We start from the raw sequence: 25,854 nt of genomic DNA on the forward strand, positions 1-25,854 counted from the left end.
CCTAACTGTCAAGATATGCCTGGCCAAATTTTTAATGGCCCAGTGCACACATTTAACTGACAAGTAACTGAAATCTGACCCAGATGCTCAGCCTTTCTTGTTACTTCCAAACTATTTTAGACTTAAACACCTAACACCTACAGGTATTCACAATCTCCAGCTTGTCAATAATGCAGACCTTGCCAGATATACTATCAGGATGTGGGCAGACATAAAGACCTCACAGATGACTTTAGTTAAACCATCTTGACCACCTGTACCCCTCAAGGCTTTTTCTTGATTTGTCCTTCACAAAGTCACTTTGGAAGAGTAGTTAGTAAATTACCAAATGGCTAAAGCAATTATAGTGAAGCCATGCAGCGAGGGAGTTAAGCAGGGCAAGGGAATTTAATTTGATAATTCATAGTCATAAGACTGAAACTTAACATTTAACCTTGCAGAAAATTACAATGCCTTTTTGATCCAGTAAAAATTCTGTGACCATTGAAACATGAGACTATAAAACATATTCTTATGAAAATATGTTATCTCATTAGAAAAAAAATCCTCTGCCAACAACTCTTTAGCATAAAGGATAGAAGTGTATTTGAATATGTAACAGACAGTATGTAAGTAAATGTAGATCTAGAATAAAGCAACTAAAACTGACATTTAAGTGCTTATTTTGCTTATTACTGGTATATATTTTTCAATTAAAATATAATGTTCTAGAATGCACTAAATCTAATTCATGTAAGCTAAAAACAACAAAATGAAAGCAAGAGAAAATTAGTGGTAAATAGCAGATTCCTTAACATATCTGTTCCAAAGATAGATAATGTTGAGGTATATGTGATGATAGCAAATTTCATAGTGATAATTTTTTTTACTTTTAATCATAACAAATCTTACAGAATATTTAAGAAAGAGAAATATTTATTTGAAGTATAGTTTGAAGGATAATTTGAGTACATAGTGAATTCCAAGATATAAACAACATTTATATACTATATTGACTATGGACTATAATTTTTGTAAATTAATTTTTCAGTTTTATTCATATCTAAATGTTTGTTCTAGAAATTATTTTATTTTAGGAAGCATCCAAATAGATCATGATAAATTCCATGTTTACTGTAATGAGGCTAAGAAAGTCAAGCAGAGTAGAAGCCAATTAATCCAATAGTGCCAGATATGGTACATTTTATTATTTTTGAGTCTAATGGATCATTATATAGATCAATGTAATCTTACAATATTTGATGGCTCTCAGACTGTTTGGGGGGTTTAATTGGGGGTTTAATTTAATTTGGGGTACAGTCTTATTCATTCATTCTAATATGTGCAGGAAGTTGTTGTAAATATAATTTGAGGAGCTGGGCAGATATAATAAATTCTTATTTATTTTTAACCATGTGCCATTTTTCTGTTTGAATAAATTCCAGGCGCACAATAAAACTAATTCAAAGTAAACATTTAAAACAATGAACACTATTAAAATATTTAATGGCATAAAATAAGGCTAACTTTAATTTTTCATCTAACTCAAACGAGATAGTGGATTTCTTAAACCACTTGCCTGAAAATAGTTATAATTTGAATAGTATCTGTTATATATGCTCTGGTAATGCCATGATTAGATTACTACATTATTTTTGAAGATCGTTCTGGTACTTCAGTTGATGATGTGACCTCAGTGCTCCTTCAAGAGGACTGGCTGGCACTCCATATTTAGATCCAACTCAAAAGTACAGTTCCAGATATGTCAAAACATTATTCTGCACAAATAATAATAATGATACAGTATATCAGTGCTTCTGATAGGTGCTTGTGTTGAGACTCAGGTCACCCTTAGTGACTCTGTTCAGAATCAATGTTCAATGTCCAATGTTCGAATACAGCTCACCTGTCTGGAACCCACACCGAATTTCAGACATCAACATCCTAGAAAATGTCCAACGTTACTTCACTATGTCCAACGTTACTTCACTCCACCACTCGAAACAGAATACCCTACGAAACTAGACTTACAATCCTGGGTCTAGAAAGCTTAGAACTACGATGCCTTAAACATGATCTAAGTATTGCCCACAAGATCATATACTGCAACGTCCTGCCTGTCAACGACTACTTCAGCTTCAACTGCAATAACACAAGAGCACGCAACAGGTTCAAACTTAATATCAACCGCTCCAAACTTGACTGTAAAAAATATGACTTTAGCAATCGAGTTGTTGAAGCGTGGAACTCATTACCAGATTCTGTGGTGTCAACCCCCAACCCCCAACATCACATGCATATCATGCCCACCCCAGCTCCGTTAAGGGGGGAAATGTGATACGTCATATGATGGCAATATGATGCAGTGAGTTTGACACCTGTGTTCTACACAAACAAACAAAAATAGAAAACCATTAGGTAAAGTCCAGTGATGCACTAATAGATATATATAAAAATAATAATTAAAAACAATTTCTGCTGGCTTTCAAATTAGTTTTTTAATGACAACTATACAATAATCACTTAACTTGTACACCAATGGTGGATGCAGAAGTACTCTACTTCATCCCATAACAGAAAACAGACTGCAATAAAATTAAGTAGGAAAACAACACCATGTACTTATGCCCTCCACAAACAGTTGATAATCCCCACTTGTAAGGAAACAAACTGGTAGTGCATACTGTATATGCCCTATGTTACTATTTATTCAGGAGGGAAAATTATTTAATGCTTTTTTTCTGATTTGCAATTGGTGGTTTTATAAAACACAGCATTATATTTATTACAGAATTGATAATTTCTGAATGTGGAAAATATGATTTTGCACATAGAACGTACCTGTTTTGTATTGCTCAAATAGTATCTCCTAACCATTACTGAATGATGTGTATATTTAGAAAACCTAGACTTGCCTTTTAGTGCTAGCTGAAAATATGCTTTGTCAGGGAAGACAATACAAATATATTAAATGCCCTTTAAAGGCCTTAGACATGAAAGTATTTAGATATCAGAACCCAACTTGCTTTAAACATCTCTTTATAGCCATGATTGACAGTTTAGAATTTATAATAAGGGACTGGGTACTAAATTTATTAAAGCGGATACAAATGTTGGTTTTTGAGCACTTATGCCTGTGAGATTTAAAACAATTTTATATTCACTTATTTGTCACACAATTCTGATGTACAAACAAAGAGTTTATTTAAATGTGTTTGCAAAGGCAGGCCTCCACGTCCCTTTCCAAATTTGACTGAGATCGTGAAGCATACTTTTAAAGTTTCACACCATGCATTTATACATTTCCACACAATATGCATGTTTCACACAATATATATATCACAGCTACGATCCTTTACACTCTGTGTTTCTGACAAATGTGATTATCCCTGCCTTGCTACAACAGGATCTATCGTATCTTGTTTAGCATTTGACCAGAATGGCGTACTTGCTTGAACATTCAAGCCGAGCTGATACACAGTTATTAGCTCTTTATCATTTGTGGTTTTTATTTAGCTTTGCTACTAAGGCTTGCAGTAAGAGTCATTGAGTTAAATTATTTTATAATTCTTCTGATACATTTTATAAAAGTAACTTTCCATCCATTCTCACATGCCTATCTCTTGTCTACCTGCTGGCTTTAAGGTGGGACAAGAACTCACCATCTCCTTGATTCTAGCCTGGTGCCTTAATTATTAGACCAAAGAGGCTCTGGAAATATGGTAAAATAGTTGAAAAAGCACAATCATTTGAGCATGATTATTTGAGCTCCTCCAAATTTTGTAATCTATTAGATTTGCTATGATTTATAGCATTATTTGAATTATCTTTCCTCCCTACTTCAGCCAAGTCACAGCCCCTTCCTAATCCTTAAAACAATAGTTGAAAATATAATGGCATAAAGGGTGCTAGATTCAGGCCATTGAGATTTGAGTGCTAAGCTACATAAGCCAACGAAAACACACCATAAAATAAGTATAAAACTCTTTTCAGTAGTAAGAATGTTTTTCTTCTAATGGTGCTGAATTCTGTACTTGTTTGTAGACAGCAAAGATTTTATATGCTCAAACTGCCCAAGGAGCTGCTGATACAGTTCTACAGAGGAATCATTGAGTCTGTCATCTGCACCTCTATAACTGTCTGGTTTGGTGCTGCAACCCGACAGGACCGACACAGACTTCAGAGGACAATCAGAACTGCAGAAAAAGCAATTGCTGCCAACCTGCCTTCCATTGAGGACCTGTATACTGCACGAGTCAAAAAGAGGGCGGGGAAAATATTTACTGACCCCTCACATCCTGCACACAGTTTCAACTCCTACCCTCAAAACATCGCTACAGAGCACTGCACACCAAGACAACTAGACACAAGAACAGTTTTTTCCCGAATGCCATCACTCTACTAAACAAATAATTCCCTCAACACTGTCAGATTTTCTACTAAATCTGCACTTCTATTCTACTAGTTTTTCTCATCATTCCTATCACCCATTTCCTCCCATGTTGACTGTATGACTGTAACTTGTTGCTTATATCCTAAGATTTTTATTAATATTGCTTCTTCATTGCTTATTTGACCCCTATGACAATCATTAAGTGTCGTACCAGATGATTCTTGACAAATGTATATTTTATGTATGCTGAGAGCATATGCACCAAGACAAATTCCTTGTGTGTCTAATCACACTTGGCCAATAAAATTCTGTTCTATTCTATTTAGTGGCCTTCTGGGGAACTTTTTTGATGATATTTGTTCACTTATTCCAAACCAGCTGTTGCATTTGCTGTCATTTTTGGCATGCTGAAAGTTGATGGCTCTGATATATATATATAACATACAGCTCTATTATTATTTGTTGTACTTATATTAATTGGGACATCATTAATATATTTCCATGTCTTTTATATTGTCATTCAAGAACTGAGCTATTTGACTTACTTCTAATATTAGATTATAATTAAATCCTAATGTCTTATTTTTACTTACAGTGTGGATATTATCAATCTTAATTTCTAAAATAATTTCTAAAACATTTAAAAATAAATTCAATTTAGTAATGATATTCTGAAGATTAACCAATCTAAAAGGTGGCAAGTTAAAACAACTAGCGGAAATGAATGTTACAACTATAAAGGCTCTGTCTTCATATTTTTAAATCCTTGTTGAAACTTTGTTTTAAATAAGTGATACAAATTGCTATAAATATGCTGTATGACTTTGTATCATGTAGCTACACTGTAAGACATTCATCCTTTATTCTGACTAAATATTTAAATTTGGCTCCTTGAAACAATTTTTTAACTTCTTCACATTAAAATACTTAAAGGCATTTAACTTTACTACTGTATGTCATAATCAGAGGTGGATTCCTCCCGGTTTGGACCAGTATTATAGAACTGGTAATAATTTGACGGCCTGGGTTGCTAGAACCAGCAGCTACCCAGACCTGTCACGCTCCTGAACTGGTTCTCCTGGTGCCGCCGTAGGCACTACAATCACTGCAATAAAATGAGCCGGGGTGGCGCAGCAGGTAGAGTGCTGTACTGCATGCCACTGAAGCTGACTGTAGATCTGAAGGTCAGCGGTTCAAATCTCATCACCGGCTCAAGGTTGACTCAGCCTTCCATCCTTCCGAGGTAGAACCCGGATTGTGGGGGCAATATGCTGGCTCTGTTAAAAAGTGCTATTGCTAGCATGTTGTAAGCCGCCCTGAGTCTAAGGAGAAGGACGGCATAAAAATTGAATAAATAAATAAAATAAATAAATAAATAAATCTTGTTTCTTGCTTCTGCGCATGTGCAGAAGTTTTTTAAAAGTACTGCATGTGTGTGCCCACTCGTGCAAAGCACGTGCGCAGTGTGCAATGTGTGTGTGCCGCATCCCTGAGTGAAATGGCAGTGGGAGAATCCAGAAACCACCCACAGTCATAATAAACTGATTAATTTGTTCAATTGCTTCAGTTAAATGGAACCAACTGCCCCCAGAGACTTGTACTGCCCCCACCCTTCTGGCCTTCTGAAAGGCTGTGAAAACTTGGCTCTGCCGGCAGGCTTGGGGACCATATAATAACTATTTGGCCCCAGAGAGATGCTTGTTTGGATTTTTTATTGGTTTATATTTTTTTGGTTTATATAATGTATGTATGTATGTATGTATGTATGTATGTATGTATGTAAGTAAGTAAGTATGTATATAAGTATGTATATAATTGTTTTATACTGTGTATGACTATACGCTGCCCAGAGTCCACAAGGAATTGGGCGGCTTAGAAATTAAATAAATTAAATTAAATATATTTTAATCAAATGTGTTTTCTTTTAGCCAAGTAAAGACATAATAGTTTTAAAAACCAAAAACATTTTTGTATCTATTTTCACACAATAATCTTTTCTCATTCTCAGAATAGAATCACTGCAATTCTAAGAATGTTCTAATGGATAGTAATCACTATATAATTAAAATGATCAGGGACAATAATTTTAATATAAATGAGAGTTGAACACATGTATTATAATTTCTTCTTTGGAGTTGAATTATCCCTATGTAAGAGTCTGAATTCAGATAGTCATGATAAAAATACAGCTCTAACAGCATGGGATTGCAATGGGAATGCCAAGGTTTCCCCGAAATGCATTAATTCTACCTAACGCAATAATCTAACAAATTATTCCAATTAAGCTATCTGATAATGGAATCACCTAGCAAATATATATTATCCTTTTACTATCTGGTAACCTAATAAAAACATGCGGAGAGGGGCGGCATACAAATCTAAATAAATAAATAAATAAATAAATAAATAAATAAATAAATAAATTATATACCATAACTTATCAGGATTCAGTTCTTGATAAGATGCATATTTTTTAATTCAGGTACTGTAACTGAGGAAACAAGTCATAAAATGTGAAAAATCTTGTTTTTTCCAGTGATTTTTCCTAGCTAAATCAGCTAGCTTTGGGAGGTTCTGGGATTTCTCTGAGAAAGTGTATTGGACAGAGTTGGCTAATCAATCTCCAGAACGAAAATCCAACTTGACTTTTTTCTGCTCCAAGGTTACTTCCTTAAAAGACATTGAACCATGTTTCTTGCCTGAATGAATAGAGTTTCCTTTCTCTTCTATTTTTTTATAAACATTGTTGCTTCTATCTAGTTTTCACAAGTTTAGCATTCTTCAAAATCACCTCTTCTCATAGGATTAGCTTGATCGGTCTCTAGAATTTTTAAGGCAAAGCCTTTTCCTTATAAATTAGGTAAAAGTGTAAAGCTTGTATCAACTATTGGAGTTGCTCAAAGGGCACATTTTCCTGTTCACCTATCCTCTTTAGCAAAGATTCTCCTCCAAGTTAATACTGTACTCTAATTAAATAATATGTGCTAAATTTGGACAGAACAATTTATATTCAGGAATTCCTGTGCACTGTGTTGATAGTCCAGCATTTTCACTTCGTGTCACACTTTAGAATATTTTAGTCAGCCTATTTGCAAAATTAATTTGCTATTTTCATAAAAGTCTGGATGCAAAAGAACTTAGTGGGTAAATTATACATTATTAACATTTGATTATTATGTTTGAAAATTTGGCTGCAGATTATATCTTCTCCATATCTATGAATTTTCTGGAACCATTATTTGATTAAAACACTTATTTTCAAGCTTAGAAAAACTATTCTTCTTGAAATTCCTTAGATGACACATCACATCTGTGATGTGTTACACCCTGTCACATCATATTACATCTTGCAGAATAAACAGAAGAAAGGTTATAAACTCAGTGTGTGCATACCAATTGCTAACAAGTATGTGTTTTTGCCAACTTCTATCTAAATGAATGCACTCAGGAGTGACAATCCTAGGATCAGATAATTTCTGGTTGAAATTCCTTATCCATCTGTTGGTAGAAAAGTCCCATATCTAATATAATATTAAACAATATTTATGCACAAAACTAATGATCAGGAATACAAACAAATTTATATCTCTATATCCATGCCTATTTATATTAAATATTTATATTTAAAAGCACTACATAAGTTAGGATCAACAAGAAAGTAAAGCATTTTTTTTGTAATAATGAGTTGATTTGTTCTTCAAGAAAGGCACTTATTCATCATAGCCAGTAGTGGCCATGACATAGCATCACAAAGATGATTCCTGGTAGCATAATGTTGTAGTTGATATATGTGGCTGATCATAATATTGTTTCTATACTTTTTTGGTGTCCTAAAAAACCTATATCTGAATAGAATAGAATAGAATTCTTTATTGGCCAAGTTTGATTGGACACACAAGGAATTTGTCTTGGTGTACACGCTCTCAGTGTACATAAATAAAAAGATACATTTGTCAAGAATCATGAGGTAAAACACTTAATGATTGTCATAAGGGTCAAATAAGCAATCGATATTAATAAAAATTGTAAGGATTCAGGCAACAAATTACAGTCATAAGTAGGAGGAAATAGGTGATAGAAATAATGAGAAAAAATAGTAATAATGGTAGTGCAGACTTTGTGGTTCATTGTTTGTATTAAATAAGTAAACTATATGGATTATTGAAGACCCAATGCTCAAATACTGGATTTATGGTTGCCACCATAATACATTTTCCTTAAAATACATTTCATCTCCTTGCCTGTTCCTCTTTTTTACTGAATATTTCAAGCCAATTCAGTATCATTTGATGTTTGTTTCAGGGCTTTATTCCAGTATGCAGAGAGCAAATTACAGTGGTACCTCGGCACTCGACCACAATTCGTTCCAGAAGTGTGGTCGAGAACCGATTTGGTCGAGTACCGAATTTATTTATCCCATAGGAAATAATGGAAATGGATTTAATTGGTTCCCAGCCCCTGTTAACTCGCTGGGAACCAATTAAATCTATTTTCTTTATTTCCAATGGGATAAATAAATTCGCTACTCCAAGCTGCAGGAAAGGTGGGGGCTGCTGCAATCCCGGCAGCTTTGGGGGGCTCTTTTCCTCATTGCTTCCTTTTATTACCTGTAAGCAGCTTCAAAAACTTTCTCCTTCCCTGTGGCTGCAACAGTGGCGGCTTCCTTTCCAGTAGCAAGAGCGCCGGGAACGTCACGTGATGAAGGGAAGCTGCTGGAGCCATCTCAGCAGTTGCTGCCGCTCCAGCAGCTTCCCTTCATTACGTGACTTCCCGGCGCTCTTGCTACTAGAAAGGAAGCCGCCACTGTTGCAGCCACAGGGAAGGAGAAAGTTTTTGAAGCTGCTTACAGGTAATAAAAGGAAGCAATGAGGAAAGGAGCCCCCAGAAGCTGCCAAGATTGCAGCAGCCCCCACCTTTCCTGCAGCTTGGAGCTCTTAGAGAGCTCCTCAGCCCCCTGAAGCTGCCGGGATTACATTTCGGATAATGAACAAAATTTTCTCTGGCTGTTCGGTATCTGAATTTTTGTTCAGATACTGAAGCAAATTTTTGCCGAAAATTTTGTTCGTTATCTGAAATGTACGAGAAAGGAAGCGTTCGAATACCGAGGTACCACTGTATATACATTGATAATGATAGATAATGAATCATTTCAACCAATACAAAGACATAGTATAAAGCTAAAAAGAGTGTCATATATTTAACACTGATTGGAGAGGTTATGTTACAGAAGGGAAAATAAATGTTTATCATTGACATTTCAGTAACGACAGGCTAAGAAAACCAGTTGCCTTTGATATACAGTGATCCCTCGATTATCGCGAGGGTTCCGTTCCAAGACCCCTCGCGATAATCGATTTTTCGCGATATAGCGGTGCGGAAGTAAAAACACCATCTGCGCATGCGCGCCTTTTCCCCATGGCCGCGCATGCACAGATGGTGGAGGCGGGGAGCGACGAGAGTGCGGAAGCCAACAGATTGCTTTGAATGCCAGCTGCCCCCGCCCCCCCAGCACCCGCCGTTTGTCGCTCGCCTGTCCGCCGTTTGCCGCTATCACCGCCTTCCCCACCCAGAGTCGAAGTCCCGGGGATGGCAAGGAGGGAGGGAGCGATGCGGATTAAGCCCTCCATGGCCTCTTTAACACTTGGGCAGAAGTCGCACTCCTCCTCCGGGTGATGGAAAAGACGCGGGTACTCGGGAGCCCAGGCGCCCCGCTCGAAGTGGAGGAAAGCAGGCGGTTCCCGGGGAGAGAAAGCAGACACTGGGCTTAGAGGCGCCCATCCCAGCGGAGCAGATGGAAACGCTCCGCCTGCGTATCGCCATCCCCGAAGATACGCAAGCTCTCCCCCACCACACAAACACCCCCCCCCCGCCCGGCCAAACTCTCCCTCCTGCCGCCCCTTGCCAGCCGAGCGCCTCTTCGGCTCCGGTTACTTTCCCCGTGGGGTGGGACAACCCCGCCACCGGGCAAGTGGTTCCTGTTCAGCGCCATGTTCCTGGCCAATGGCAGCGCCTCCAGCCTCCTCGCCACTCGCCTGCCCGCCGCTACCGCCCCTCTCACCGCCGAGTCCTCCTGCAGCAGCGCTGGCGGCCACCGTTCCCCGTAAGCACCCACCACTTGCCCGCCCGGTCGCTTGCCGCTACCGCCCCTCTCACCGCCGAGTCCAGCGCTGGCGTCCCCCGTCCCCCGTAGGCACCCGCCCGCCTGCTGCCCCCCCGAAAGAGATGAGAGAGGGAGGAAGAGAGTGTGAGAGAGGAAGAAAGAGAGAGAGAAGAGTGGAAGGAAGAGAGAGAGAAATGATAGAAAAAAGAGACAGAGAAGTGACTCTTGGTGATGACGTATGACGTCATCGGGTGAGAAAAACCGTGGTACAGTATAGCAAAAAAAACGGGGAGTATTTTTTAATTATTATTTTTTGAAAAATCGCGATATAGCGTTTCGCGAAAATCGAGATCGCGAAAATCGAGGGATCACTGTACATATATTTATTAGACGTGTCAATCATTTGCAGTGGAATATATAGATCAAAATAGATAGCATGGCATTGGAAAAACAAACAGAAGTGGTCTCAGTTATTGTGGCCATGTCCTTTAATCAAGCCAAGAAGAAAACATGAGCTTTTGTTCAGCTTCCAAATAAAGCAGTGACTGTTCACTATTTAAAATCTACAAAATAATGAAGATAACATTTGTATACAAGTTTAAGAAAAAAGCTGGTTAAAGAAGTAAATCTGAGAGTGGCTTTATAAAATGTAGCTTATAATAGCTGTATGATGTAGCTATTATGACTTCAGGAGGTGGCTATTCTAAGTAACATGGTTACATTTTTATGGTTACATTTCAACATTGCTCTATTAAATAACACATCGTCGTCTGTTGCCACATTATTATGCTTTGATTTCTGACACAGTTCAATGTTTATAGGTCAGTGCATTGAGCAATCATGGAAATATTGTTAGATATTTCTGTACAACAATACTAAACACAATTGCCTCATGTTTATACAGAATTGCTCTAAATCATCATAACAATAATAACATTTCATTTATTTCAGATTAATCTATGGCTGGATTTCAGTCAAGAGAGATGTACCGTAGTTAAACTGCATCTCTTTTCAATCTCTTGTGCCTATAATTTTAATATGGTGGTATCGATTGCTCTCCCCCCCCCCCCCGGCATCTGTACCTCATACAGAAGATAATTGATGCTGCTGTACTGAATCATAAAATCACAGAAGACCATAGTACAACTATCAATATAATAATTTGAGATTAATGTAATGGTATTCAAAATGTAAAATGGTATTACTACAATTGCTTATACATTAGTCTATTTAATTCTATACCATACTAAAGAACATTTATAATGACTTAATTTGATTACAAATACATTTCATCATATTAAAATTTGATTGTTTTGTTTCACAAACGTAACATGACATTTTTTTAAACATTTTTAGTTTATACTGTATAGGATACTTTATAGTTCCATACATATTACCATAAATTAAACTTTTAACCTGAAATCTTTTTCAAGTATAATCATTTTCTTAAAAATATATATATATATCAAAAGTTCCTATTAGGTATTGTGCCACTGAATAAATTCTGGAAAGATTTTAATAGTAAGTTACACCAGTTATAATAAAAAAAACTTTTCTTATATATGTTACCAAAATGCAAAGCAGACAACAATTAAAGGCAACGTTTCTTTATGAAAAGAGAAGGCTTTGGAATTTCTCTTTGAACTATGCATCATTTATTGGGAATCTTGTCACAACATGAATCCCTTTGGGGTGAACACAATTGATTTGAAGGTTAAAATAAATTAATCTTGCTGCGACCTAATGCAATTTATTGGAAGCTGGCCTTGGGAAACACATTGACATTTACTACATCGGCTTCAAAATGCAGTAATGTATTTATGAGTAACTTGTTCATCTTCACAAGCTTTTATTAATTATGGCATTTTAAATGACCCATTTAAATTTTCATTAGTTTTGCCAAGAGTTTGATGTTATTATCTCTCCATGGTAATAGCTACAAGTTTCATCACTTTTACATTAACAATATTGAGATGTTTGCTAAGACAGAATTTCGTTCCCCCTCCCTTGCCCACTCCCCCATCTCTTTTCTCCTTTATGCTGACGATGCAGCCATACTGTCTGTAACCCAAGTAGGCCTCTGAAGATGCCTTAAAGCTCTATCACTAAAAGAAAATTACTCTAAAACAAAAGTATTGGTATTCTTGAGGAAATGCTTTCAGGCCCCAATTAGATGGACAAATTAATTGACCAGATAAAATCCTTTAAATACCTAGATGCCTATTTCCAATCTTTTGCCTGCTGGTCTACCCAAACAAAAGAGCATCTAGTATAAACCAAAGCATCCCTTGCTATTGCTAAATTTGCAAGCAATTATTTGTTAATAATTATGTCCCAGCAGCTATTAACTATTAATTAGCTATTAATAGTTAATAGCTGCTGGGACATAAGTTTGAAACTGCTTGGTGCTCAGCTATCTATTTACCAGGAATCTACCAGCTTAGAAGAATTCAGTCAAAATTCTTGAAAATCTCACCACAAATTCCTTATTCAAATTCTAATGTTCTAACACAACTGGAATTAGGTTGCATTTCCCTTGGGGATCAGTTTACGGCTGCCATCTTAGATTCTGGTTGGAACAAATCTGTTGGAGAACTTTCTTAGTCTATTTCACCTTTCTAGATAAGTTGTCTCCTACTTTAAAAAGAAAAATTAATGATGATTTTTTAAATAAACACCATTTTTGCTACTATCAGCATATAAATCACTAACCATTCCTATTTTATGTTAATATTGTCCTTATAAATTCTCAGTAACTTTCATTGTTTATCTACTGTATATCCTAATTGATAATTTTATCTGGGTTTGTGTTCTGGTTTCTGGTAGAACTTTAGCTATTACAAATAACTCTTACTAAATGCAGTATTTCATAAACAAAGAAACTCCATCTTTATTTCTCTTCCCTTCTGTATTCAAAATACAGTTCATACTAGCACATTCCTCTTCCTCCCGTTATCTTTCTTAATTGCATTCCTCATACATTCCTCCCAGCCTTCTCCGTTTAACAAGATTTATGTACTCACAGCATGATTCAAAAACAGCAGAAATGACTGTAAAATAACAGAGAATGCATTTGCTTGCTTGGGAGCTGAACGGAAACACCTTTCATTTTAGCCCTACAACATTGAAACTCCACCCTTCTTCCCCACTGACCTCCTGACGTACCAAATACATCACTCCAGTATTTAACCCATTCCCCCCCCTTAATATCTTCTTCCAAACACCTGTTCCTTACATTTTGGACCCTTCTGAATTTAGGATTGACCCAGCGAACGTCTGATTCTTCCTCGCTAGATTCTGGACTCATAGCCACATCCTGTGGCTGGCCTCCCACCTGTTCTACTACCTGTAACCCCGGACTCACCACTAATTCATAAACACTATCTGTATCAGAGTCCTCAATTTCTTTATCATCCTCCAACTGACCAGGAGTATGTACAACATTTTTTAGCACCAAGTCTCTCAAATCTTTGGATATTCCCACTGCAAATAAAATGTGTGTCTGTCCTATTGCAATTATTCTATCAATAGCTCTTAGTAATTGTTATTAGGGAACATTAGTGGAATTCTGCTATTTCATTTATCCTCTGCTCATAAACATTTATTTCCCCAGAACAATTAGGCTTTACTGTGATCCAGCATAGTTCTAATATTTTTCATGTTTTTCTAATGTTTCTTTGAACAGCTCTATTGCCCAATTCAGATGATTGAGAACCTGTTGTTTTTTTAAAAAAATCTAATCAATAATTTGGAAAAACTCTTTAATTTAATATGACATTATATCTCTCATTTAATTTATGCTTCTGAAATTTCATTTATGGATTTTAGTGTTATGTGCTGAGGGGAAATTAAATATATTGAGGGGAAATTAAATATATTATTGTATTCCATATGTCAGAATGATTTTCCAGGTTCGGAACCATAACCACTATTTCCCTTAATCTTTTGAGTCTGTTCTGAATAAGGAGTGGATGCTTCCTGATAAACATTCAGCAAGTGCAACTTTTCAAATCATTTGATAGACAAAAGTAAGCCCAATGCATTTGCACAAAACATTATATTTTTCATAAATTTATCCTATTCTTTTAATTAATTAGGCAGAAATTAAATGAATCCATGAATCTAGTATAGTAGTAACATATAATACTTTCTATAATGAATGCAGAAAAATATAGTTTTAGTAGAATATTATTCTATTGAACTGTAATCCAATTATTAGATAATTGCAACCATAATTTCTCTTTAGGTCATTTGTCAAATGTTTCCCAAAAAACAAATTTAAAATGGATTTTTCTGCTTTAATTGTCTTTACCGTGTTTGGGGCTTTAAGCTCTTTTCTAGTTTTCTGGTAGTTAGTTCCCTGGTGCGCCAGGATCCTTGAAGGATATGGTTCAGTGGTTCTGAAATCACATCTGCCAGCTCCTTCAGAATTCTGGGATGCAATCCATTTGGTCCTGGCGATTTGAACGTGTCTAGAGTGAGTAGGTTCTCTTACCATTTTCTTGCCTATTTGTATTCCTATTCATTTTTTTTATAGTACTGTTTTTTATAGATTGTTTTTTCGCTGATTAGTAACAACTTCATCTATTTCCTTTGTTTGATTGAGTAGCTTGTAATATATACCTATGGCCGTGCCATGGTTATTTTTTCTTTTATATTAACCCAAATACATTTAGATTAAAATACATTTTATCATTGTTCTGTTGTATTTCTATAGAGGTGTCATTCCACCTCATCTTTTATTAGTTCTGTTATCAACAGTTTGAATCCCTCTGGCTATATGTTCTAGACATGGGTTTCATTCAACCAAGTTTCAGTGGCAGTGATGTCATAATATGCCCTCATGTACTATTCACTCTGTTTGTTCCTCATACTTTGAAACATTAGTGTATAGGCATCTGAGTCTTTTTTCATTAATTCTGTGTTTGGTTTTTACATCTCCTGTTTTGCGTCCCTTTTTTCTTAATGGTTGGTTAATTGCCTTGAGATTTGTGCTTGGAATTAGCTTTCAAAAATTCATCTCCCTCTCCCTCTAGTTTAAAGCCATTTGGATAAGTTCAGCCAGTTGATTTCCAAAGATATTTATCCCAATTCTTCTAAGTTGTAGCCCATCTCCTGTTAGAAACAGAGCTGTATTGCTAGAAGCAATCCCAGAACACCTTGTTGTCATTGCTAACCGAATCATGCTAGTAGTTAGGTTAGGACCCACCCTAATTCAATCCATACCTGGCTTGCTCCCTTCTAGCACTGAACTCAGTTAAGTTAAAGAACCTCTTCAGCTCCCCTCACTTGCCATTTTGGCTGCCTTACACTCTTCTCTTCTGCTGGTCTTACTGCCTTGTGCTCTGCTTACCCTACTGCCTATCAGCCCTGCCGCTCTGCCAGTCCTGTGGCCACGGCTGTTTTCCTCCCACTGCTGACAAGGTGTATCCAGCTTGGTCGTAGGCGAGGCAACTTAGGCCTTCTTCCCAAGGCCACTTGCACTGTTCTTTAAATCAAGCAGTACCTTCTCATTTGTTCTGGAAGACCGCAGAAACTTTCTGAAGGTTGAAAGGAAGGAAGACAGTAAAGTCCAGTTGTGGGTGGCATGACCAGTGAGTGCAGGGTGGCAGGGCTGGGCAGAGTGAGTGGAGCACAGACCAGTAGGTTGGCAAGTAAGTGGAGAACGGGAAGATCACAACAGCTTAAGCTTTGCGCTGTGGTGTTGGGATGACCAGTCACAATTTTAATATCAATATTTTGAGTAATACATATAAAATTAATGGCAGATAGCTATTTATATTGGTCCATGTCTGTAATATATTGGGTTGGTAGCAGTTTGATCATTTCGCTAAGATCAAGAGGTTTTTAAAAATTACAATTTGGTGTAGACTTTATTGAGTAGGGCTTAAGTTTTTGAAAGTCAGTGAGAATTCTAAATACACATGGTTGTATTAGAATAGGACAACTATTAACAAGAAGATACAGTTACAGTAAAAAGTAATATCTGTAGTGTAAGAGATCTGAAAATAAATTCAATTTTTCAAACAAAGTAATACTCCCAGTTCTGTCTATATGAAATAGATTATTGTGAGAATGGAAGTTATCAAGTACATTATATACAAAGTTCGTGTAAAATTCTATAGCAATAGCCTATATTGTTTGCCTCCACTTAGAATAGAACTTGAGGTGAACAGGGAACAAGACTTAATACATCCTTAGAACTAAAAGTGCTATTTTGATCTTATAATACTATAAATACATTCACATGGGATTTCAAACATAAAAAGCCCTTTGAGACCTGGGCCTCTTAAAAAGCTTTTATCTAATTAAACTCAACAATATGTATTTGTCCCCAGGCAATAAGTAAAAGATAGCTAGTTTTTGACTTTAACAAATCTCAAATGAAATAAGCAAATGTTCTATTGCTTGAGTTGCCAAACCCACTGTTAATTTTCACTGGGCAGGAAATAATTGTTCATCAATGTATGGATTATATTTGGCAAACAATGTCCTTGTAGGTAGGTCATATCATAAGCTTCGGGTTTAATTTTCTTTGCCATATGATGGCACCGAGAAAGTCTGCTTTGGTGAAATGCCCTCAAACCATTTGAGACCATTTCACCAATAATATAATTATTTTCTATTATTCTCTGCAATTCTGTATGGATTTCATATTTACAAGACCATCTGCTAAGAATTAAGGAATGTTTCTTTAAGGAGAAGCTCTCTGTAACCTCATCTCATCTTTCTTTACAAATGTAGAGGAGATTCTAACACAGGAGGAAGCTTATTCCCAGAACTATGGATCACCAAAAGCAAACACAGACCACAGAGACAAAGAGGTAAAAGAGCGGGAATTTTAAATAGAATAAGGAATACTGTAATTAAATTTTTTTAAAAGCACCAAGCCCAGACAAGATAACTCCTTCTTGGCCCCCATCTTCACCCAAATCTTCAACAAATCACTAGAGATATGCCATGTTCCTTTTTGCTTCAAACACTTCACTATCATCCCAGTGCCAAAGAAGCCCTCCATCAAGGAACTGAATGACTAAAGATCAGTTGCTCTAACACCTGTAATTAGGCAAACCTTTGAAAGGCTAATGATGTCTCACTTGAAAACCATCACAGATCCACTGTTAGACCCTCCGAAAATTGCATACCAAGCAAATAGATCAACAGATGATGTTGTTAATATGGCTCTGCCCTACATCCTACAACATCTTGAATCTCCAAAGACCTAGTCAAAGGTCTTCTTTGTAGACTTTAGTTCAGCATTCAATACCATCAAACTGGACATTCTTCTACCTAAACTAAATCAGCTAGCAGTACCTGAACACATTTGTAAGTGGATCACAAGCTTCCTAACAGACATGAAGCAGCAGGTGAAGCTAGGCAAAATCACATCAGGTATCTGTACAATTAGCACAGGGACCCCCCAAGGCTGTGTGCTCTCTCCACAGTATACCATTGACTGCATCTCAAATGATCCATCTCTTAAACTACCGGAGTTTTCAGATGATACATTGATTGGTCTCATTCAAGACAAGAAAGAAAGTGCATACAGATGGGAGGTTGAACAACTAGCCTCGTGGTGCAACCAGAATACGTAATCTGGAACTGAACACACTCAAAACTGTAGAAATGGTGATAGACTTTAGGAGAAACCCTCCCATTTTATCACATCTTACAATGCTAGACAACACAGAATCAACAGTAGAGACCTTCACATTTCAAGACCTAAAATGGTCACCTAACATCAGAAAAATCATCAAAAAGCACAACAAAGAATGTTCTTTCTGTGCCAACTCAGGAAGCTCAAACTGCCCAAGGAGCTGCTGATACAATTCTACAGAGGAATTATTGAATCTGTTATCTGAACCTCTATAACTGTCTGGTTTGGTTCTGCAACCCAAGACAGACTTCAAAACTGCAGAAAAAACAGTTACTGCCAACCTGTCTTTCATCGAGGACCTGTATAATGCACAAGTCAAAAGGAGGGCCATGAAAATATTTACTGTCCTTTCAGATCCCGGACATAAATTGTTTCAACCTCTACCCTCAAAACAACACTGCACACCAAGACAACTAGACACAAGAACAGTTTTTCCCCAAACGCCATCACTCTAAAGTTCCTCACCACTGTCAAACTATTCACTAAGGCTACATTACTATTGCTATTAGTCTTCTCATCATTCCTATCACTCATCTCCTCTCACTTATTACTGTACGACTGTAACTTGTGGCTATATCCTTACAATTTATATTAATATTGATTGTTTCCTGATTGCTTATTTGTACTGTATGACAATCATTAAGTGTTGTACCTCATGATTTTTAACAAATACAGTATATCTTTTCTCAAAGAAACTTTTTCTAAAAGTACAAAGAGAACATATGAACCAAAGACAAATTCCCTGTGTGTCCAATCACACTTGGCCAATAAAGTATTCTATTCTACTCTACTCTACTCTATTCTATATTGCAAGAAATTCTTTAGTGTCTTACTGTGGTCGGTTCAAACTACATATGCCACAGGAAAAAAACAATGGACACAGAGAACTACACAAGAAGAAAATATTTCTCTTTAAGTTTTAAGAGAGGAAAATTACAGAATGGTGTATGGATCAAGAATTACTTAATTAAGGAAGTGAATGGAATAACACAGAGAAAACATTATGAATTAAAGGTCACTGTTCTGATGTATATTTTAGTATAGAAACTTGTGCCCTGACAAAGAAATGCAAAATGGCCAGTGATAATTCTCTGACATCATAATCAAATCGTCACAACGTCTAACATTTTTCCCAAACAAATTTGTTGTGATCAAAATATCACATTTATCCTGAGAATGCAATGTTTGTCCCAAATACATTTATGGTCTTCAGTTTTAAATAATAAAAGGACCGTTGAACTTACCTGAACGGTCTTCTCGATGCACTGCAAGGAGAGTCCAGGATGGTAATTCTTCAGTCTGATTGGTAGGGACTGAGTTTAATTTAAATATTAGGCAGGTGCCGCCCCCCTTAGCCCTCCAGTCTAATTAAAACGAAGGAGCAGTAAAGTCCAACACATTTATTGAACCATATGAAAAAAACACAACAACTTTAAAGAAAGGAACCTTAAACCATAACATGGCCCCTGGTCCAGAACTGGGTGGGTCTGGACTCTCCTTGCAGTGCATCGAGAAGACCGTTCAGGTAAGTTCAACGGTCCTTCTCCAATGCACTTGCAAGGAGAGTCCAGGATGGGATATGCCCAAGAAAAAACTTAGAGGGAGGGAGAAGGCTGGACCAGTGGCTCAGCAAAGGAACAAACCTCCTGTAGGACCCTCCTCCCAAAAGCTGCTTCTGATGAAGCATAGGAGTCTATACGATAATGTTTTATAAAAGTTGAGGGAGCAGCCCAAGTGGCCGCCCGGCAAATGTCCTCCAAAGACGCCTGTGTCCTCCATGCAGTCGAGGTAGCGGCACTGCGGGTTGAGTGCCCCGTGATCCCCTGCGGTACAGGCGAACCTCTAGCTCTGTAAGCCTCCGAGATACAGTCACGGAGCCACCGGCTGATGGTCTGGGAGGAAACTCTGGACCCCATAGAGCGAGATGAAAAGGATACAAACAAGGCTTCTGAAGCTCTAAAGGACTGAGTCCTGCGAATATAAATTTTAAGTGCTCTCCTTACGTCCAGTTTGTGCCATCTCAACTCTAAGGGGTGAGTTCCATGTGTACAAAAGTCCGGCAGCACGATGTCTTGTGCCCTGTGGAAAGTGGTATTCACCTTAGGTAGGAAAGCCGGGTCTAGTCTAAGGACCACTCTGTCCGGGTGAAAGCGACATAAATCCGGTCTTGTAGATAAAGCCGAAATCTCTGACACCCTCCTGGCAGACGTAATGGCTACCAGAAAGGCAGTTTTAAGAGTCAACAGCCGTACAGAAACCTGTCTTAAAGGTTCAAATGGAGGTGCGGTGATGGAATGAAGCACCAAGGACAGGTCCCATGACGGGAAGCGATGAATGACTGGCGGTCTAAGATTAGCCGCCCCTCTCAGGAAGTCTCTTATCCATGGATGTTTGCTCAAGGGGCGATGACTGTCCAATGTAATGATGCTGGATAAAGCAGCCACATGCCGACGAAGAGTATTCGGGGCGAGGCCCTTGTCCAGACCTGCCTGCAGGTATGACAGAACCATAGGTGGGGAAGCCACCTGAGGCTCAACCTGTCGAAGTGCACAGAACTTAGAGAAGGCCTCCCAAGTGGCCTGGTAGATCCTCCTAGTAGAAGGCCTACGGGCAGCCTGTATGGTCTCAATAACCGAGTCTGGCAAAGCTTGACTCCTCAGACGTTCCCGCTCAAGCGCCACACGGTTAGCTGCCACCACTGAGGCTCCGGATGTGCCATGGTCCCCTGGAAGAGAGAGATTCGGTGGTCCGGGATCCGCCATGATGGAGCAATTGAAAGTTGCATCAGGTCTGCGAACCAGATCCGACGGGGCCAAAAGGGGGCTAGCAACAGCACCTCCGCCTGCTCCTGTAATACTTTCCGAATGACTCTGGGAATTATGGAAACCGGTGGAAACGCATATAAAAGACCCTGAGGCCATCTGAGGCGCAGAGCATCCACTCCTTCCGCTCCCTGGGATGGAAATCGGGAGAAGAAGCGGGGAAGCTGGGAGTTGAGACACGTTGCAAACAAATCCATAACCGGCACCCCAAACCTTCTGGTGATCTCCAGGAAGATCCCGGGTTCCAGCTGCCATTCCCCTGGATCTAGCGTCTGTCTGCTGAGCCAGTCTGCACAAACGTTCTCCACCCCAGAAATGTGTTCCGCTGAGAGCGATGCCAGATTGGCCTCTGCCCACCTGAAAAGAGACTCCGTCTCTGCCATCAGCCTCCCTGACCGTGTTCCCCCCTGTCTGTTGATGTGGGAACGCGTGGCCACGTTGTCGGTCATAATCAACACGTGCTGATCCCTCACCAGGTGAGCAAAGCTGTGGAGGGCCAGTGACACTGCCTTCAGTTCCAAGAAGTTTATGTTGACGTTGCAAAGGTCCTGCTGCGACCACAGGCCCTGAGCCATCTGTGAGGAAAGATGAGCTCCCCACCCCCGCAGGCTCGCATCGGTCGTTACCGTGAGGAATTCCTTTTCCAGAAAGGAGGAACCGCTGCTCAAGGCCGGAGACACCCACCACCTGAGAGATCTGCGAACCCTGGCATTGAGGAAAACCCTCCTGCGAGAATGGCTCGATTTCTGCTTTTGAAAGGGGAGAAGGAACCACTGTAACGGTCGGAGGTGGAACCTTGCCCACGGCAGTATGCCAATGCATGACACTAGCGTCCCTAGGAGCTGGGATAGGAATAGCAGACTTGGGTACGGCTGGCGGCTTAGTTCTCTCACCAACCTCCTGATTGTGGATTGCCTGTCCTGTGACAGGAAGACCTCGCCCAGTTCGGAATCTATCGTCGTCCCCAAGTGGGCCAGTCGAGTAGTGGGAGTCAGGTGGCTCTTGTCCCAGTTTATGGAAAAACCGTGGTCTTCCAGAGTCTGTATGGTCAATTGTAGGTCCTTTTGTGCACGATCCCTCGTCCTGGACAAAATTACGATGTCGTCTAAATACGCCATGAGACGTATCGACTGACATCTGAGATGCGCCGTAAGGACATCCAGCAACTTTGTAAAAGCTCTCGGGGCCGATGATAGGCCAAAGGGCATCGCCCTGTACTGGAAATGTGCTCCGGCGATGCAGAATCTGAGGAATTGCCTGTGAGGAGGAAATATTGGGACATGTAGATACGCCTCCTTCAGGTCTATGGAGGACATCAAGTCTCTGTGGCGGATGGCTGCCAGTATTGACCGGAGAGAGTGCATCCTGAACCTCCTGTATTTTACATAGAGGTTCAAGCGCCTGAGGTTCAGAATCAGCCGCACTCCCCCCGACGACTTGGGAATGAGAAAGATCGCCGAGTAGAAGCCCCTGCCTTGCTGTGTCAAGGGAACCTCCTCTATAGCTCCAATGTCCAGTAAGTGCTCGACTTCTTTGAATAGGAGTCTTCTTCTCTCCCCATCTGAGGGAACCTGACACGGGAGAAATCTGTGAGGAGGAGGGCAGAAGAATTCTATTCTCAGGCCCTGTGCAACTGTGGAAACCGCCCAGGTGTCTGAGGACGTAGTCTCCCATGTACCACGGAAAGCCATCAGCCTGCCGCCCAAACAACTGCTGTCCTGGGAGTCACTTCGCCTTCCGAAAGCCTCTGTTGCCTCCTCTAAAGGGGCGGCGGCCCTGGTATGCTCTATTCCGGTCTGCCTGGAAGGATCTGTCTGCTCGAAAGGATCCCTGGCTAAAGCTGCCCTGAAAATAAGGCCTCGACGCCTGTGTGCCCGTCGAGGAGGGCTCGGACCGAAAGGGCTGCCTCCGTTGATAGGGAGTGAACCTTCTATCCTGTTTCCTGCTGGACCTTGGCATGACCTTTTTCTTATCTTTATCCTCAATGAGGACATCGTCCAGGACCTCCCCGAACAGCTTCTTGCCCTTGAATGGGGCAGATGCCAGGCTCCATTTGGACTTAACGTCCGCCTGCCAGCTCCTGAGCCAAATGAGCCTACGGGAGGAGACCGAGGAGGCCATCGCGCGGGAAGCAAATTTGGCGGCGTTGATCGTGGCGTCCGCCGAAAACTCCGTGGCCGCCAGGAGCTTGTTGAGGTCCTGTCTGAGTCTGCTGTCCTCCGGATCCACCCTGGATTGTAGCTCCTGGATCCAGAGAATCGTGGCCCTGTTGAAGAACGAAGCCGCCGATGCGGCCCGAAGAGCCCAGGCAGACATCTGGTGCGTTCTGCGTACCACATTTTCCGCCCTCTTGTCCTCTGCCTTGAGACCCTCCTGCGACTCTGAGGGAACTAGGGCATTGGACACCAGGCTCGTCACTGGTTTATCCACAACAGGGAATTCCAGCAGCTCCTCCATGGCCTGATCAAATGTGTAGAACCTGCGATCAAGATTAGACGGTCCCTGGGCAGTAGCCGGGTTCTCCCACGGGCGTTGGATGGTCTCCCTGAACAGGTGGGAAGACGGAATGTGAACCGTTTCCTGCTTGGGGAAAACAAACAGGCCCCCAGCAGGTTGAGCCGCCTCAGCCGTCGCTGCCTGGTCACCCTCGCCCGCCTGATCAATGGTCAACTTAGCTTTATTCAATAGAACCTGGAAGAGTGATGACTTGAAGAGACCAGGAAAGATGGGCGGTTCAGGGGGCTGCTCATCTCCAGACAGTTCATCTTCAGCCCCACTGAAATTGTCTCTAGATGACCGCTCTTCCTCCATCGAGCCCTCCAAGGAAAAGGCGGCTGGGGCAGTCCAGGGGTCTCGAGACCTCAGCTGAGGGAGTCCCACTGGAGCTTGCTGGTGTTGCTGGGCACCCACAGCCACCCCTTGGGTATAGGCGGTGGCAATAAGGTCCTGCACAGTCTGTGGCATACTCTGCCAGGCCTCATTGGAGTTGCGCAGGCCTGCAGAAGTAGGAGTGAAGGTAGCTGTCTGTCCACAGTGGGCTGGTGGAAAGGCTTGATAAGCAGCAGGCCCTACTGCACATAGTCTCTCAGCCCTGGGTGTGGGTGTTGTCAGCCTCACCCTTTCTGGAGACCAATCCCTCTCCGTGGCTGTGCCTACCAACCCCGGGTGGAACATGGGGGAGGCCATCAAAGGTGTGGGCTGAGTGGTAGAAGGAACCTGGCCCTGTAGCTTCTGAGAAGCCTCCAACTGCCTCTCCAGCGCCCGGATGCGCTTCTCAGCTTCCTTCAGGGAGGCCCCCTGAGAAGTTTTGGCCTTCTGGGGCTTCTCTTTTGGAGTGCTAGGTCCTGCAGAGGACTCCTCCACCAGCTGGCTTGCCTGATCTGCCATGCTGTCAATCAATGGAGATTGCCTGTACCGTTAGAGCAAATCCGACAAAAATCCGTGACTGCTCTCTCCACGAAGCACAAACTGACAGCTACTAGCTTCCTCTGCGCCTGCGTGTCGCCAGGGCAGATTCCAGCTTCAGGAGCTTCGCGCGCCGAAACTGCCGGCCAGCCCCGCCTTGCTGTCAAACTTTGACAGCAAAAAAATGGCCGCCGCCGGTTGCCGTAGCAACGCCCCAAGCTCTTGGCGCGCAAACCTCCTTAAAAATGGCCGCCGGAGTCTCACAGAGGCGGCTGGAAAGCTTGCCAGTTTCCCGCCTCTCCTGGGCTCGTCGAGCTGGACTCCGCGCCAGATCGCTTCCATACGGGGGCGACGGGGGGGGGGGCGGATGTCTTCTCCGGGCCTATTGAGGACCCCTGGCGTCCTGGCCCCTGGTATTTTCGCCACGGGGAAGGGCGGACCCCCCCGCGGCGGCAACCTACTCCTCTCCTCCGGAGTCTACCTCGGAGGTAGTTTCCCCGGGCGCTCACTCCTGACCCAACAGACAGGCCCCTGTATGGGTTCCCAGAAAGGAGGAGCTGCAGTCCTCTGGATTAGACCCACTGGAGGTCTGAAACCCAGGGCTGCCTGAGGAGAAACCCCCAGCTGCACCTGTGGAGAAAAGATAGGAAAAAAACAAGGCAAGTTAAAATTTATGTTCAAATTTTTCAACAATATTTAATTTAAAATATTAACATAATTTAATAATTAATCACTACACAATTAATAAGTACTCAAACCAAACCCTGTTGGCAGAGCCAAAAACTCAGAGTCCCTTTACTGCGACTGAGTTTTTAGACTGGAGGGCTAAGGGGGGCGGCACCTGCCTAATATTTAAATTAAACTCAGTCCCTACCAATCAGACTGAAGAATTACCATCCTGGACTCTCCTTGCAAGTGCATTGGAGAATATATAAGGTATTTTAATATCTTGCATTTAACAATTGAGCATATACACATATTTTCAAAAACAGAAGACTGAAAAGCAAAGCAAAATGTGTATTCCTGAATTCAGGACTTTCTTTATATTTCTGATATACACAAACTGTACATCTGTTACTTATTTGTTATAAATCACAAGAAATGGAGATATATTGGATTTATCAATCTGCACCAAAATATAAATGTATTAATAACATTGATAACTTTTCATAAAATTGTAGACAGGTTCCATCTTGCAAACTGTGAACTTTTTAAAGAGGTTGATGTATGAAGTGACCCATATATTTTAGAATAAAATAATCTGCAAATAAGAGGGTAGTAGATCTAATATATTAAAGCAAATAACTGTAAAAACATTTGAGGATATCCTTTTTAACATAATATACAGTGAACCCTCGAGTTTCGCGTCCTCAAGGATCGCGAAAGGGCTATTTTGCTAGTTTTCAACCCGGAAGTAAACTCCACCATCTGCGCATGCGTGCCCTTCCATGCATGCGTAGATGGTGGAGTTTCCCCGCCGGGCAGAGGCTTCCCTGGG

General features: G+C 40.6%; 1 protein-coding gene across 10 annotated transcripts in view; it reads right to left on the reverse strand.

Moving 5' to 3' along the window:
• The window catches only part of WDPCP (WD repeat containing planar cell polarity effector), a 204,289-nt gene that overhangs the window by 31,815 nt on the left and 146,620 nt on the right, over nucleotides 1-25,854 (reverse strand). The window lies entirely within an intron of this gene.

Source organism: Erythrolamprus reginae, chromosome 1 (assembly GCF_031021105.1).
Source record: "Erythrolamprus reginae isolate rEryReg1 chromosome 1, rEryReg1.hap1, whole genome shotgun sequence".
In the NCBI taxonomy this organism is placed as follows: Eukaryota; Metazoa; Chordata; class Lepidosauria; order Squamata; family Dipsadidae; genus Erythrolamprus; species Erythrolamprus reginae.